Here is an 18,285-nt window from a genome sequence, read left to right on the forward strand (position 1 = left end):
TGGAGGCGTTACATATATGGCCAGCAGATGTCCCCAAGAACTCTTTTTCCTCAATGTAAAATGCTATCACACAAAGCAAATTTCCTATCAAATGTATGGTAAATTTGTGTATAAAGCTCACTGCTAACAAAGAAATTCAACCCTATATTTGAATTACCTGTCCTCTCTGCGTCTTCTCCCAACATTTTAAGGCCAGTTTTCCAGAACATTTCTAGGGAGGCCAAAGAGATAGTATTAATTTCCTATAAATGTCCAGTTCCCTATAAATTTCCAGATAAATGTCCTTGGTTCTGACAAAACCAGGAAGGACTTAGGCCTTGTGATTGGTGCATCCTCATTCTCCAACTTACCCTCAGGAGTGTGTGCCTCACCAACATGGTCCTTCTTCACTCCTTCCCATCTCTCCTTTGGCTCCAATTTTATCTCCCCTTTTCCCACACCAGTTCCCATCCCCTACTCTCACCAACCCCTACATATTGTTTGTGATTTTCTAGGAAGGACATTGCAAACCAAGATGTCTACCAACAAACTTGACTTTCCCAAAATAATGGACATTTATGGTGGAGTTTTAGGCACCAAGAGCATTTGTGTGATGTGCTTTTTTTTTTTTTTGGTTAGTTAGTTTTGTAACTAATGAGAATAAGACACATAGCCATGATTTTGGTACAGAAATAGTCATACTGTGTGTAATCAATCTCTCCAACCAAACCTAGTTTTTAATATGATTCTCAGTCCTGAAGAAAATTGCCACCTACCCACCTTACATTTTCATTTACATTTTCAATGTCTTCAGAGCTTGATTACACCAGAAATATTTCATTCCTTGCACTTATTTTTTCTCCTATTAATAATATCTCCTTTTTCATGCATATTAGGAGAAGGAGGAGGAGGAGGAAGAGGGGGAAGAGGAGGGGGAAGAGGCGGAAGAGGGGAAGAAGGAGAAGGAGAAGGTAAGGAGGAGAAGAATTTTACTTCATTATAATCTCTTTTTTGGTGGTGTGGACATTCATTGAGCTAATTTGTTTTCCAAGTAATGCTCACTGAATCCCTAAAATGAACAGGGACTTAGGCTTTCAGTTATGCATCAGTTCCATATACTTGTTTGGCAAAGTTTAGTTTACAAAGCAAGACTCAGAAATGATTTTCTTCTTAATAAAAGAAAACGTAAGAAAAGGGTTTTCCAGAATCTGTTGGATGGTGTACACTGTCTGCACCTTCAGATAATCTAGAACCATATTTTTCTTCAAAAGACTCTGGTGACAGACAAGAGAAGTTATAACCATCAGTGTTTTAAGTTCTGGCCTTGGGAGAATTTCTGATCACTTTTCTCTCTTCAATCTTTGTTCAAAGAACATCTGTCTTCAGTTCAATAGTTTAAACTCTAATGACCAAATCAGGAAATGTTTATTTTGTAAATTGGCCAAAAGGAAGGCAGAAGCAAGCTCAACCTTTCACTAATATTTTGTTTACAGTGATAGAAAATGCCATCAGATGAATCAGAGCCAGAGAACTCTTTTATAACAGGAGCATAACATTTATTAATAAGAAGTGGAGGATTATTTTGTTTAAAATGAAAAATGTATTGAAGTAGCATTTTTAACTGTTCTGTATCATTGCCTTTTACCTCATGATGCTTTAAGGTGATGATGAATTCTTTGTAACAGAATTGGTATATACAGCGCTGTAGGTATTAAACAAATTGCAGTGCTTGCACAATACTTCAAGAATAAATATAACTGGGCTCTTCTAGAGGGTTAACTTTGAGTGAGAAGTATGGAAAATTAAAGTTAAAAAAACTTATGGTTGCACAAAATTTAGAATCAGTACTACAGTTCTAGAATCAGGACTAAGGATACTCCCATTCTAATGTGGCATTTTTTGTTTTGTTTTGTTTTGTGTTGTGTTGTTTTGCCAACACACGCATGCAATTCTCAGACCCCAGCTGGGTATCATACAATTGGGTATCCTACAATTCAACTCAATTCTGACACTTCCACAGATTAACGGTTCATTCCCACAAGACTACCCTCCATTTCTGATGCCAATTCCAAACCCAGTTGATTACCTTTGCTTCTGACCAACTGGCCATAAATCAGAGGTTCCCACCATTCCTTCCTTGAGTTCAATTAATTTGCTAGAGCAGCTCAAAGAACTCAGCAAAACATTGTATTTATTCACTAACTTACCAATTTATTACAAAGGATATTAAAAAAAAAAAAAAACATGAACCAACAGTCAGATGAAGAGATACAAAGGGCACGATCCTGAGCAAAAGAGCTTCTGTCCTTGTGGTGTACGGGGCCTGGCATGGTGGCACATGGAAACATTCTATTTCCCCAATATGGAAGCTCTCCAAATCCATTCTTTGGGATTTTTATAGAGGTTTCATTACATAAAATTTATTGACTCAACCTTCATCCCCTCTCTGAGAAAATCAGGGGAGGGGACTGAAATTCCACCCACATATTCCTGGTTGGTTTTTCTGGCAACCAGCTCCCTTCCTTAGGTACCTTACAAAAGTCACCTCATTAACATAAACCCAGTAGTCATGGAAAGGTGCATGTCATGAAGAACAACACACCCATTCACCTTTATGGCTTTAAAGCCATTTCAGGAAGTGAAGACAAGAGGTTAAATATTAACAAAGGATGCTGCCATTCCTCTTATAATTCCAAGGTTTTGGCAACTGTGAGCCAGGAACAATGGATGAAGACCAATTATACGTGAGATATATAGTTTCCTTCGTCTTAATGACCATATATGTTTTTATTCTAAATCACAACAGCACAAGGAGTTTGTGAAAAAGGTATTTCTCTAGATTTCTAGTAACAACAGTGGTAAGAGGAATGTTAGATAAATGTACAGTTGATATATCCATAATGCTTCTATTTATATTTTTATTCCCAAAGTGTATCATTTATATTCTTAAGTTTCATGACTTTAAGGGACATGACTTCTTATAAATTGCAACAACCACAATATTTTCAATGCAGATTAATTTACAAATATTTCTACTTGGACTTCCTACTTGTATATGCCAAGACAAGAAGTTGAGTAAGGCATGGCTTGATTCTGGTGGTGCTATATATCAAGAGTTAAAGCTGTTCCTCAGAGGGGTCTATCAGAACACTATAGCCTTAGGGGTACGTGGGTGGCTCAGTCAGTTAAGCATCCGACTTTGGCTCAGGTTATGATCTCACGGTTCATAGGTTTGAACCCTGCATCTGCACTGACAGTGCAGAGACCGCTTGGGATTCTCTCTCTCTCTCTCTCTCTCTCTCTCTCTCTCTCTCCCCCTTACCCACTCACACTTTCTCTCTCTCTCTCTCTCTTTCAAAATAAATAAGTAAACTTTAAAAATTTTTTTTTAATTTTTTAATATAATTTATTGTTAAATTGGCTTCCATACAACACCCAGAGAGGGAGGGAGGCAAACCATAAGAGACTCTTAAATACAGAGAACAAACTGAGGGTGGATGGGGGGTAGGGGAGAGGGGAAAGTGGGCAGTGGGCATTGAGGAGGACACTTGGGATAAGCACTGGATGTTGTAAAAAGATATTTTTTAAAAAAAGAACATTACACTTTAAAATATAACGATTTTAAAGATTCTCATTTTTATTTTATTTTATTATTTTATTTTACTTTATTTTATTTTTGAGAGAGAGAATGAGCAGGGGAGAGAGTCAGAGGGATAGAGAAAGCAAGAGAGAGAGGGAAAGAGAGAGAGAGAAAGAGAGAGAGAGAGAGAGAGAGAGAGAGAGAGAGAGAGAGACCTAAGCAGGCTCCATGCTGAGCCTGATGTAGGGTTCATTCCTATGTCCCTAGGACCTTGACCTGAGCCAAAACCAAGAGTCAGAGGCTCAATGGACTGAGCCACCCAGGCACCCCAAGGAGCTCCATTTAAACAGGCTTTGAGCAAGGACTCAGACCATCAGGTAGGGACAGTTAGATATCAGATTTTGAGCAATCAGTATGAGATCAGATTCCAAGGGTTCAGCTTGGATCAAGACAAGAAGCAGAAGCCCAACATGAAGGGTGCAGGCAGTGTGCCCACCAAAACTAGCACAGAGGAGGCAGTCATAAAAGGACACAATAAGGCTGTGCCCGCTGATCCAAGGGCTGAAACCAAACATCCCGTGAAGTGGTTTTAAAAATAAGGGTAGATAAACTTGACAGATGGCATGAGAAGACAGTTTTTTATTCATTCAATAAATATTTATAGCACCTCTTATGTGTCAGGCACTCTGTTAGGTGCTAAGGATATAGTCATGAATAAAGCAGATTTGGTTCCCGCCTGAGTTTATAAACCAGTGGGAAGGCAGACTTTTTTTTTTAATCATCACACATGTAAAAAATATACACTAAAAAATAGCCTTAGTCTTAAGTGCTATGAAGGGAAAATATAAGAAACAGTATGAGGTATATTTTTATTTCAGAATCAAGGAAGACTTTCTGAGAAACCAACTTTTAACTGAGACATGGAGGGTTGGTAGAGGTTAGATAGACAGAAGGAGAGAAGAAGAGGGTTAAGGTAGAGGTAAGGAAACAAGGGCAGGGGCTGTGAAGGAGGATGAGCTCACTGGATACAGGGATGAGATAGAAGTCCATCAAGACTGGAACACAGTAAGGAGGGGAGAGCAATGAACATGAGGCCAGGCACCTGCAGGGCACTGAAGGCCATAGTAGGATTTTGGATTTTCTGCCAAGGGGAATGGAAAGCCATTGAAAGGCTTCAACCAGGGATGTAAATTGTTAAGAATGGCACTTGCTTCAGAAGGTCACCTCAGCTTCCTAAATTGAAGCAGGGAGAAAGTGGACGCTAAGAGAGGAGTCAGGAGGTTTCTACCTGATCAGATGAGAGCTGATGGTGGCTTGGGCTGGGGTTGGTTGGCAGGGGATAGAGGAAAGCCAGAGGGAGTCATTTTTCAACTGCCCTCTGCTCTGGCAGAGAGGTGAAGCCCACCCAACCTCTACTTGGGGTCCCCATTGGGGCATCCATCCCAACTTCTATCAACCATTTCCATCCAATGGGCCTGTCCACATCAGATGAAAGAACTCAAGACCACCCCAGCAGTTACCTAGATTAGTAGCCCCCCAAAAGCTTCTTATAACGAAGATTCACTTAAAAACTATTTTGTTAGATTGAACTACCACATTGCATGCTAATTCTTTTGCATTTGTTTGGCAAGAGATGTCTGAAATACTGGAGCCAAACACACTAGAACTGACCTAACCACAGGAAAAGCAATGTTGCTTAGTTGAAAATCTGCAAGAAACTCATCATTTATTATTAATGTCACCATGGGCACGGAAGGCTTTGATATGGATGCTGGAGATACCTGCCTGCTTTCAACCAGGCACAACAACCTCACACTCTATTTTTCCCTGCCCCAGAGCATTTAATTCGCGAGGAAGAAGCTTTCTCAGTGGTTTGCCCTCCAGACCATTGGCATGATAGTAGAAGTTTTAAGTGCAGAAATCAAATCATTTCAAAAGGGATGTGGGATTTGCTCTCAACACAATTTGGAAAACCACAAAGTTTAGTAGAAACAGGGCCGGAAAAGGAAATGAGGGCTTCTGAGCAGGCCTGCCTGCTGGGCATAGCCCATGTCATTTAAATATGACACCCATGCTTGTCACCTAGCTCTACAGTTCCCAGCTCTTTACCACACTTCTAGATGCCCCAAGGCAGAAAACATTTATGACCTCGATTCCTGTGCCCAGTTCTTGGCCAGACACATAATATGTACAACTGGATCACATTAGGTATCACAGCTGAGTGCTTCGAGCTCCCAGAGGCACACAGACCAAGCAGGGTTGGGGTGGGAAGGAAGGTGGGAAGAACCATGACCTCTAGATTTCATAGATGACACACTATAGAGTGCATAACTGGGAATTCAGAGGCACAGCACCCTCTCATCTTGCCAGCCATTCGTGCCAATAATTTCGTTTAATAAGCTCCCCTTCCCAGTCTGCTAAGTCTTCCCCTCTGCTACAGGGAGTATTGATTCCTATAAATCAGAGGGAAGATGAGCTCCCTTTATCAATTCCCAGTATTGGCTGTGTAGCATTCATTCATTCCTTATTGATTCAACAAATGATTGAATGCCACATACTGGACTCCTTAGACAAGTTGCTCGACCTCCCTGAGTGCCAGAGGTCTCATTTGTACACTGGGGATCATATCCCCATTGCAAGGGGACTTTGACAATTAAATGAGATCATACTTTTAAAGTACCAAGGACAGTGGCAATTAGTAGCTGCTCCATCTGTTTTCCTTTCTCTTACTTTGCACTGCACTTGTCACTCCTTAAATGCGGTTTTTCTTTTTGCTGAACTTGTACCCACTCAGAAAAAGAGGCAGATACACAGCCCTTGGAGTTGCCAGGGGAGATTCTATAGCAAATATTCTATAGCCATATTTATGCGCATGGGAGAATAAATAGGAAACCCTTGCAGTTCTTTGCAGTCTCAGGACATAGACCTCTATTGGCCTGGTATCACATCTCCATGACTGTGGGATGCTTTTGCTTCCCCTTCTCTCTGCTGATGCTATGGCAATTTCTAATGTGCTGCCTTTGGGAGGTCAGGTGAATCTTGTTCTCACTCTGTGGGCCCCGCAAATCGGCCATTTTCTGTGCTCTTAAGGGAAGAGCTTCTTTAGCTGACCTCTGGATTTCCCGTGAAGACACAAAGCTCTGTTCTGCTGCAGCAGAGGGTCTGAAAGGTCTCAGGAACATCTTGTTATTTGAAAAAGCACCATAAAATACCAAGCAAGGCTGACCACACGGCAATTGACAAAAATAAAATATTCATCAAAGGACATTACTAGGAAGAAAACAGCATAGTTAATTTCGTGAAAACTCCATTGTAATAGAGGAACAAAATTAATCATGCAATACTGTTACGACTTCTGAGCCTCAAAGCCAACATAAAATAGTTGAGAAAAAAATGAAATAAAACAAATCTATGGCATACATGTGGAGGATGCACATTTGGAAGTTGATGGAAAAATAACAATAAGGTTCAAGCAATGCAAATGCTGGCTGGAATCCTCTCGTTTACTTAGCAAGACACAACTTAACATTTTGCTCATGTTAATGCCAATAGTCATATCTTGTTTGCATATATTTGGTGAGAGCATTAGTGAAGTAGGAAGAAGTGAAACCGAAGAGCAAAAGGCTGGCAAAATAAGAATAGGGTTAGCTTTGCTAGCCTCCAACACAAAATTCTGCATGCTCCATAGTATACGTTGTCCTACATAAAGTGCCTAGCAAGTCCATTTTTTAAAATTCTGTCTCACTGTGGACATCATTGAGAAAAATTCCTCCCTCTGAAGGCGTGCATTCCAGAGAGCCAAGCTTGTAAAGAAAAGTGGCTAAAAATAAAGGAGCAACTACAACTATGGGGCACCTACTCTCTGCTGTGGTCTATGACAGGCACCTAATATATACTGGCTGCTTTGAGCCACATCAGTGAATCACAGTGAAGGACACAATGAGGGCAGACAGGAGAAACTGCCTAAGGGTCTGGAATCATGGCCTCTGATCCTACCTCTATGAAAATTGCTATATGGTCTCAGGCAAGCCACACACTCTGTGCCTGAACCACCCCATCCACTAAATGGGAATAATAATCTTTGTTGTGCCTACCTCAGATGATTTCTGAAAGGAACAAATAAGATAGTAAAGTGTACAAAACAAATAAAACACAAATGCCAAGAATTTTGCTTTGTTTTGCCTCGCTTTGCTTTTAGATCTCTTTGAATTTGGAATAACTTATCAAAGGAATAAATACTCTAAACCTATCGAGACACAGCCTCAGCCTGTTGCTACAGGCTTTTGCAGAGGGTGGGGTATTGAATTTCTCCTCCTTTTATGATTGATGTAACCCTTGCAGAGCTCCTCATTATTCATGCCTGGCTCTAATTATGGAGCTCCTGGAATGAAGGGCAGGTTAAGCAAGTAGTTGGGTTATACTCCCCGCCCTCAGGAATCTTGGAATCTCTCCAGATATTTAAAGAGATTGGATTTGTGGGATAAACTTCCCATTTATTTCTCCAACTCCAGCAACACCCAAGCACTCCTACATCTTTATATTTCAGAAAGTGATGGTAACCCAACCATCTTGCTTCTGCATTTTCCCTTTCCAATGACATCCATGTCCACTTTCCCCTCTCATTCCAAAGACTGTAGAAATGCATCTGTGTGATCCCAACAACCCTTTTCAAACAGAGATGTGACATACAGGCCTTAAATAATCTGCATCACTGTTTGGGTAATTCAGAGTGGATGACATAGATGATGTTGTTCCCACCTTTTCACAGAGTCTGAGCACTTTAGATTCCCCACAGACCTTCCTAGTAACACAGTTTGACACACTGCATGTGTAAATGAAGGAAGTTTGGTCTAAGGAGGCTCAAAACTTGCTGGATATCTGGACCTGGAAAGTGTATCACTTACACCAGTTCTCTTTTCCTTTAATATCAGGAGTCCTCCCCTGGGAGATGAGGAGTATAGCCAGAAAGTACATCTCTGTGGGCTGCCAAAAGAAGTGGCAAAAGACCCTGGAAAACCTAGTGTTAGAAATCTGGAGACATGGGCATCCATGAGGTATGAAGAAGTCTTTCCATGTTTCCCAGACAGATTCTATGAGAAACAGAAAAGGAAATGTATATGGTCAAAAATGGCAAATTTATGTACTGAAGCTAACATAACCAAGGGCCTAAGACCTAAGTGATGTGATCTAGAACCCAGAGAATCAGAAACAATTAGGGAAACAAGGTACAACATATCAAGAGATGTCAAGAAATGCTGTTGTTTAAATATAGAACCAAAATAGAGGTTCAGGCATTCTTCCTTATTAATTTCTATTATATAACTTAATGTAATGTTTAAAAGCGGAAGTCTATGATAACAAAAGTATTTCAAAAAATGTAAAGGATTTGCACATACATACAAAACTATACCTATTTTCAGTAATAATTTATTTTGAATTCTTACTTTTAATGAATTATTTTTATCTCATCAAAGTAACCAATTTACTTGGTTATAAAATCAAATAACACAGAAAAGTTTAAGATAAAAAAAAAAGTCCTACCTGACCTCTCCCTTTCCTCTACCTGACGCGACCATTTTTGTCTTCCATAACTGTTTTTTCATTGTTTTCTTTTAGCAATTTGCACATCTCTAATAGGCTTAGACTGATATTTCTTGATTTATCAATTAATTTATCATTTTTGTATCTGGCTATATTTTGCATTTTTCTTGTCATCAAGTGAACAACCAAATATATGGTTAAATTAAACTAAGAAGACTTCCTTCCTACAGGGATTTCTATGACTTATGAGACCACTAAGGTATGATGCTATATATGCACTGTTATCTTTAGGTAGAAGGTAATGGGCTTACTTATTCATTTATCTCTGTGCTTTGATGTTTTTCCAAGTTTCTTGTGTAGAATTTTTCTTTATACTCCCCAAATCTAGAAAAAACATAGATTAATAAAGCTTAAACAGGGAGACATCTAGTTAGGAATAGCGAAATAAAGATATGTCTACTATCAAGCAAAAACAAAACAGTGAGAGAGGGAGAGAACAAGAGAGAGTTGGAAAGGAGGTAAATCCATCCTCACTGAAGTTAGAAAATATGCATAACCTATATGTTAAGTTTTTATCAAAGATATGAAATACTCAAAAATATTTTTGTTCCCACATGACAGAAAAATTTCTGTGTTATATAAGCAAGACCTTGTAGAGCCCAAAGTAGAATTCCCTTATTTAGGACAGCAAGCCAGGGGTTTGAGAGACTATTGGCATTGGCATTGAAGTCTTGCTCTTCTGAGGGTTAAGAGGACAAAGAAAGAAATCACAGTCATGCTGTCTTCTCAAGGTGCCAGGTTCTGGTGTGGCCAAGGAGGTTTTTTTCCTTGCAGCTGCTTCCTACAGTCAGTTGAACAGATAAAACAAAGTAAACACTTAAAACACTCAGAAGAGAGAAAGAAATCAAACAGAACAATGTCTAGGAATGAAAATTATGCAAAATAAATAAGTAAAGATTTTGTTGCTTTCTCACATTAGGGTGTTCTGGACAGAATGAGTAATTACTCATCACTAAATAAAACACATGGGGCACCTGGGTGGCTTAATCGGTTAAACACCCAACTTCGGCACAGGTTATGATCTTGTGGTTCACGGGTTCAAGCCCCGCGTTGGGCTCTATAGGCTCTGTGTTGACAGCTCAGAGCCTGGAGCCTTCTTCAGATTCTGTGTCTCCCTCTCTTTCTGCACCAGCCCCCCCCCCCCCCCCGCTCACACTCTCTCTTTCTCTCTCTCTCAAAAATAAATAAACATTATTTTTTTTAATAAAACACAGAATGAGGAAGCAGAGAGCCATTAAAGGTTCATGGCTGGTATAACAGATTATACTATTGTCGACAAGTATTCATTCTCGCCCATCCTCCGCCTGTGTAGTGTGCTGCCCCTTTTCATTAATGCAGAATTTGACCACATGACTTTCTTTGCTCGGTGTAATGTTAGCAAAATTGACATAATCTGGGGTTTCTAATGAGATTGCAAGATTGGGTATATTCTCTCTAGGCTTTGCCATTGCTATTAAAAAATATCACGTAATTGTATCATCCATCATGGAGCCCCAGATGTAAATAAAATCGGTGCTTAGCGACGAAAAAGATAAGCCATAGACTAGGATAAAATATTGGCAAAACACTGACTATACAAAGAACTCTTAATATTCAATAATAAAAAATAATAATAATTCCATTTTAAAATGAGCAGATTTGAACAAACACAGGAGGATACACAGATGGCAAATAAGCACATAAAAATTCTCAACATCATTTATCATAAGAAGTGGAAAATTAAAATTCAGTACCTGCATATGCTTATTAGAATAACTAAAATACAAAAAAAGAAAAATATGCAATGTTGGAAAGGATGCAAAATACTAGGAACTCTCATTAATTACAGGTAGGTATGTAAAATGCTACAGTCACTTTAGAAAAAGATGGCAGTTTCTTACAAAGATAATTACAGTCTTGCCATGTAATTCTGCAGTCGTGCTTACCCAAATGAGCTAAAAACATGTCTACACAAAACCTAAACAAAAAAGTTTATAGCAGTTTTGTTTATACTCCCCCAAAACTGGAAACAACCAACATATCCTTCAATAGGTGAATATATAAATAAGCCATGGTACACTCACTAGTCAGTGATAAAAAGAAACAAACTTTCTGGCAACAAAGACATGGAGGAGACTTAAATGCATATTTCTAAGGCAAGGAGGCCAGGGAGAAAAGACTACATACTATAGGATTCCAATTATACGACATTCCAGAAAAGGCAAAACTAATATAGGGACAATGAAATGTTCAGTTGTTGCTAAGGGTTTAGAGGAAGGGAAGAGATAAATCAGTGAAACAGCATTTTTATGGTGGTGAAAATATTCTGTATAATACTGTAATGACAGTTCATGACATTATGCATTTATCAAAATCCACAAAACTTTACAACACAAAAAATGAGCCTTAATTAAAGCAAATTTTAACAATTCATTTAGGTGGTTGGGGCATCCCAAGAAACAATGCAGACCATGACAAAGAGAATCTAATTGTATTAAAAATACATGAAACAAACATTGAAAAGGCTTAGGGGGAAATGTGTTGACCAAAGTAAATTTGGAAATGAGTAGAGTCTGTAAGACTAAAGGCAAAAGGAATTGAACACAAGCACTGCACTCTAGTTACCTTGTGTCCCACAAGATATGGGCTATTAATTCTGAGTTGGCTGTGGATGTCCAATGAAAATGAACATCAAAGAGAGGGTGGATGGTTGGAGCCAGTTTTCTTAGAAGAAGGAGTAGAAGGTTACCTATCAGCCAGAGGAACTAGCTAGCATGACCTGTGTGGTAATGGATTTGAGTTGGAGACCTCCAAAAGAACTAAGGTTTAACCTAAGATATACTTCATTATATTTAAAAATATTTATACATACATGAATAAATATTTGGTTAGTATGCACACATATATTTTTGCTCTGTCAGTTAACAGGGCTTACAAGAAATGACACCACAGTAGAAATGAGCACACCTAGTACCCAGATCTTGGTTTCTGAAACCATTTTCCAAGAAGGGACGAAGTGTATTGTAGAAATGGCAGATTCTAGCACTAAGGCAGGAAATATGTAAGATGAGCCTGGAGCCTCTTACAACCCAGAAAGTAAGAAAGTGCTGAAAGAAAGGAAAGAAAGAAAGAAAGAAAGAAAGAAAGAAAGAAAGAAAGAAAGAAAGAAAGAAAGAAAGAAAGAAAACGAAATATCCAATCACCCCTAGGAGGCACAACAATAGACAAGTGAAAGAGCTCCCAACAGCCAAAGCTGTAACAATTTAAGCAACAGTGAAAATGTCACTTTATTTCTGTGAACTCCTTCTCCAGAATCAATAACCTCAATCTAATCATAAAAAAAGAAAAGAAACAGAAAAATTCCAGTAAAAGTGCATCCTGTAATACACCCAACCAGAACTCCTTAAAACTGTCAAGGACACTGAAGCTAGGGGAAGTTATGAAACTGTCACAGCCAAGAGCCTAAAGAGACAGGACAACTAAATGTAATATGGTATCCCAGATAGGACCTTGCAAGACAAAGCAGACCCTCGGTTAAAACTAAAGAAATGTGGATAAACTATGAATTTCAGTCAATAACAATGCGTCAGTATTGCCTCATTAATTATAACAAATTTACTATACTATACTAACATAGGCTATTTAAAATAGTAACTATGTGAGGAGTGGTATATGGGCTCAGTACTATTTCTGTAAATCTAAAATTGCTCTAAAACATAAAATTTATTGATAAAAAAAAAAAAAACCTAAAAACATGGCAGAGATCTGACCCTGAATCTAAATCAGGAACCAAGTCCAGCAAGACCCATAGCAGAAGGCAGAGCTTCAACCCTAAGTGGAAGTCCAGGCCTAAGTGACCTGACCCAAAGCTGGAAAGGAAATTCTGAAAATTCTTGGAATTCCTGAAATAGAGGACATGCAACCTCAACTTCACTAAATATTGACAAATTGCTCCCCAAAATGGTTCTACTATTTAAACTCCCACAAAGCACATGAGCTTTTATCTACTTCTATTATTTCTACCACTTGGCAACACAAATACTTTAATTTTTACTAATATAACCAATGAAGTATTTTATTTTCATAAATTTGTATATTGCTGATCCCTAGTAAAGATGGAAATCTTCTATCAATAAATACTTCCTTAGGCATTTCAACAGGTAAGGGTGTTTGTTTTGTTTTGTTTTGTTTTGTTTTGTTTTGTTTTGTTTTGTAAAAAATATGACTCCAGGGGCACCTGGGTGGCTCAGTCTGTTGAGTATACAACTTCAGCTCAGGTGATGATTTCTCAATCAGTGAGTTTGAGCCCTGAGCCAGGCCCAGAGCCTGGAGCCTGCTTCAGATTCTGTGTCTCCCTCTCTCTCTGCCCCTCTCCCACTCGTTCCCTCTCTCTCTCTCTCTCTCTCTCTCTCTCTCTCTCTCTCTCTCTTTCTCTCAAAAATAAATAAACATTAAAAACTATTTTTTAAATATGACTCCAATAATATTATTGTGAAATTAACAATACAGGTTTCCTCTGCTATTGGAAACTAGAGCATACTGATGAAAACCTTTGTAAACTGAAACAGGTTAAAGCAAAGAAGCAATTACTATTAATTTATATGGAATTTTTTTGAGCATTCCTAGACCCAAAACATATTCCCTTAGGTTTTTCTGATAGCATAAGGACACATCTTGCTATCAGATGCACAAAATAAATCAAGATAAAGCACAGATGCTCACACAGTTCAAAACTCTGGCAGCTTGATGCTGAGATGTTGAGTGTCGTTCCTAGGAAGGAGCTGAGCAGGGCCACTCTCACTACTTCAGGTGCACACTAACAACAGCTCACTGCAGAACAAATGCTGACCACTACTTTTGCTTTTCACCTTTTTTCGTAAAAGCTAAGATGCTTTTTGGATTTCTTTTGGTGATAGAAAACAGGTACTAATGTAGGTTTTTTGTAAAAGCAAAGTAGTGTAATGCAAACTTTTGATAAGTGGGGGATACCTGTAATTTCTTTGTAATATCTTAATAACTTGTCCAAGTTCAATGTTCCCTTATTTAAAACATTTTTTAAAAGTTGATTTGCTGGATAAGGATCCAAACAATGTCTACACGTTGCTTTTAGAGTATATGTACCATAAGTCTCTCTTAATATATAACAATTCTCTCTCTCTTGTGCTATTTCGTTTTTGAAAAAAACTAAATCATTTGTCTTATAGAATATCTGTATTTGGCTGATTAAATTCTTGTTATGTCATTTAACATGGCCTATATTCTCCATATTTTCTCTAAAATGGGAGTTAGACCTAGAGGCTGGAACAGATATGGCTTATTTCTTTTGTTAACAATATTAAATAATGTTTCTGTATACTTCCTATCGCCTTACACCAAAATAAAGGTAATGTTCTGTTTGCCCCTATTAGTGATGCAAAGATTTAATTAGTGGACTCAGGTCATGACAGCCTGATCCATCTATTATAAAGTTTTTCATCTAATGTTTCTTATCTAATGGTTTTAGCAATTTTTGATGTCCACCATCTAGATCCATTAAGGTTGGTAAATGTGGTTTTCTATTTCTATCATTTCTTCTAATTTTTCACCTAGAATTCTTTTAAAAAAATAAATAAACAACTCTCCTTTACCAATTATTTTCCTGCTCTGAAATGCAGTTCATGCAAGAAAGACAAATGACTTTCTCACTTGAAATACAAACTAAGAGGGACACCTGGGTGGCTCAGTCAGCTAAGTGTCCAACTCTAGATTTCAGCTCAGGTCATGATCTCACAGTTCTTGGGTTCAAGACTTGAATCAGGCTCTGCGCTGACAGTGCTGAACCTGCTTCGGATTATCTCTCTCCCTCACTCTCTGATCCTATTCTCTCTGTGTCTCAAAAATAAATAAATAAACATTTAAAAAAAAAGAAATACAAACTAAGAATCTGAGAAACATTGCAACCATTTCCTCTGCCAGTGGATAAGGGAAGCTGACTCAGGAAGCATAGCATAGGGAATTCTTCAGCATGCAATTCCTTTTCCAATGCAATTAGTTGAGCACTGAATGCTTCATGCCAACCCTCCTCATGTTCACCCTCTGAGTCATCCTATTGACAGCCTTTGCCAGGGCTTCATGTGGAGAATACCTAGATATTATCTGTACCAAGCAGACTGTGTAGAAACCTGTGTAACAGGAACTGACAGTGACGTTGCTGTCTCTTTTGGTATTACTGATCAGGTCTGATTGTCTTTGAGGCAGCTTGACATTGTGAGGGACTAGAAGCAACATGTGGTAGCCCACCTGGCACATTTTCACTTTACATGATTTATTTCCCTGTATCTCTTAGGATATACGTCAGCACTGATAAACAGACATGCAACAATCTTTAAAAATCACACCAAAACTTATGTTAGTGTCTTCTTTATGCTTAAGATATTTCTTTTGGTACAATACCAGGAAAAAGACCACTGAAAAAATCTCTTTAAGCCTAGAAAAGGTCAAATGTCCTCCATCACCATTAAGAGGAACTATCTTTCATCAGTTCCTTGCTATACACTATTATTATTCCAAGTGCTTTAAAATGCATAATTTAATTTTGACTTTACAAAAACCCTGCAATGTTGTTTTATCAATAAGTACAATGCCCATGGTTGTTCAGAGTATTGAGTAGTGGAACTGATATGGTAACCTAGATCAGTATTATTCCAAGGTCTGTATTCTTTCCCTTAATTCCACACAACCATACATATTTATTTAACACCTTTGATGTATTAATATCCAAGGCACTGTTCAAAGTGCTAGAGAAACAGCAATACAATGGTAACTACCCTCTACAACTCTGCTACTTGTTACCCAAAGTGTGGTCTGAGGTCCGATAGCAAAGACTATCACCTGAAAGCTTGTTACCTATGAAGTATCTAGGATTTCATCCCAAACTTACTGAATCAGAGTCTGTATTTTAAGAAACCTAGATATTTCGTATGTACATAAACATTATGTTCAAGATGCAGAGATGAAGAATTTTCAATCTTAAAAAAAAAGGAATTTTCAATCTAGTGAAAATAGCACACAGACATTTAAAAAGTTACCTAACCACATAGACAAGCCATAGATGCGTAGACATTGAGTACTGCAAGAAGTCAGCACCATGGGAACACATATGAACTAGAAAGTGCGTAGCACAGATCCTAGAAAGACTGCTTGCAGGAGATAGAGTTCATGCTGAGTCATGCAGAATGCTTTGACTGGAAAAATTGAGAGATTATTCTGAGTAGAAAGACTGTGACAAGACAGACATCAAGGTGAAGACATTTATAGAAATTATGAGAACGAGGGTTGAATGCCCAAGATGGCCACTCACCAGATTCTCCAGGAAAGGGCAGAAGCTCTGGTTTCATCTGTTCACCTAAGATTTTACCCACAATCTAGCACTTTATTGGTATTCAATAAATATTTGTTGAATGAGAGGCACTTCTTAAAAGCTTCTTTTAAGCAGCTTCTTAAGCTGCATGACTCACCTTGAACTCTACCTCCTCCAAGCAGTCTTTCCAGGATCTGTGCTACACTTCTTACTAAAATATTTTATATGTTTTTAACTTTCCTAATAGTTATTGACATTTTCTAAATGAGTATGTTGGGGATGGTGTTACCTTGAGGAGAGATGTTCAGCCATTCCAGTCCAGAAACTTCCTTGAAAAAAAAAAATGTATACTCTGGATTAATTTCTTTAAGTGCTGTGCAGAGATCAGAAAATTACATAAGCATCTTATTTTATAGATGGATATATTATAGCCAGTATTTAGGAATATTTCCTTAGAATAGGGTCATAAATTGGAACTACTTAATGAAAAATATATAAACACTTTAAAGCTTTTAATCAGACTGCCAAATTGATTTTCAAAAATTATACTCCCTTTAGCTATATCCTGATCTGGAAGAACCGCTTAAGCAAAAGAAGGTACAAAGAAGTGGATTAACTATTTGATGAATAACAGATAATTGCTTCTATGTTGAGTTATTATCATTTTCTAGGAAATTTTATAGCCGCTTTACATATTTTATCTCTGATTCTCAGCACAGTCTCTAAAAGATATATTATTATTGCCATTTTACAGATAAGGAAACAAAGGCTGAGAGGTGCTTAATAGCTATTGCCAAAGTCACAAACCTATTAAATGTTGAAGTGAGAATTTGAAACCAAATCTCTAAGTCCCTGAGATCTATATTTTTCTACTATACCAAGACTCCTGTTCTGGCCATCTACTGCTGCAAAACAAATTACCCCAAATCCAATGGCTCGAAAAAGCCACTTTCTCTTATATCTCCCAATTTTGTGGCTAGGCAATTCTTTCTCTCCACATGTTATTAGCTGGGGCAGTTCATGTGCAGGTAAAGTATTCACATCCAAGGTAGTTCATTCACACCACGGCAAGTCAATGCTAGCTGGAAGTTCATCTAAAACCACCCATTGGGGGCCTTAGTTCTTTTCTACATGGGTGTCTGCACTGGAATGATTGAGTTTTCTCACAGTATGAAAACTGAGTTCCAAGAAAATTATGCTAAGATACAGGAAATATAAGATTATAATCTCTTATGATGTGGGCCCTAAAACCAGTACAGAATAATTTCTACCATATTTACTTCTTCAGAGAAGTCATAGAACCTACCCAGATTTAAAAGAAAGATGTATAGATATAGACCCCTATACCAGTGTCAGTCAGCTTTAATTTATCACATTCCCTAAAATAGAATGCCAAAAGTACATACATTCAAGTTATACATCATATATAATTATTCCAGAATAGTCACAAATGCTAATACCTCAGTGAAAAATGTTGTTTTCCATTCTAAGCCCATCCATTCCATTCTATTTTCTGTAACCATGTACATGAATTATTTTGAGAAAAAAATAAAGACATTTTCTTCAGATTTTACTATAAAGTTTCTGTTTATTTCAGAAACAAGAAGTGGTCAGAGAGAATGCTGAATCATGGAAAGCATAATTTGCTCTTTTAGTTTTTCTCCTTTGCTATATGACCTGGCTGGCTAAGTCACCAGCAGGAAACTGCAATTTGAGAAGTGACAACTCTCTGGATGCAAGACACAGTTTCCAGGATGATAGCAGTTAGATAAATGCTCCTGTTTTCTCAATAAAGCAATGCAAGCGG

At 38.0% G+C, this 18,285-nt stretch overlaps 1 long non-coding RNA gene across 1 annotated transcript; it reads right to left on the bottom strand.

Annotated features, from left to right (window-relative positions):
- Positions 1–3,799: 3,799 nt before the first annotated feature.
- On the bottom strand, positions 3,800–16,810 carry LOC113598255 (uncharacterized). Its single transcript, XR_003418924.2, has 3 exons — positions 16,768–16,810; positions 9,412–9,484; positions 3,800–8,649 (listed from the first exon to the last, which is right to left on the bottom strand). It is a non-coding gene; the product is annotated as an uncharacterized LOC113598255 (long non-coding RNA).
- Between the last annotated feature and the right edge of the window lie 1,475 nt (positions 16,811–18,285).

The sequence above is a fragment of the Acinonyx jubatus genome, chromosome C1 (genome assembly GCF_027475565.1).
Source record: "Acinonyx jubatus isolate Ajub_Pintada_27869175 chromosome C1, VMU_Ajub_asm_v1.0, whole genome shotgun sequence".
Classification (NCBI taxonomy): Eukaryota; Metazoa; Chordata; class Mammalia; order Carnivora; family Felidae; genus Acinonyx; species Acinonyx jubatus.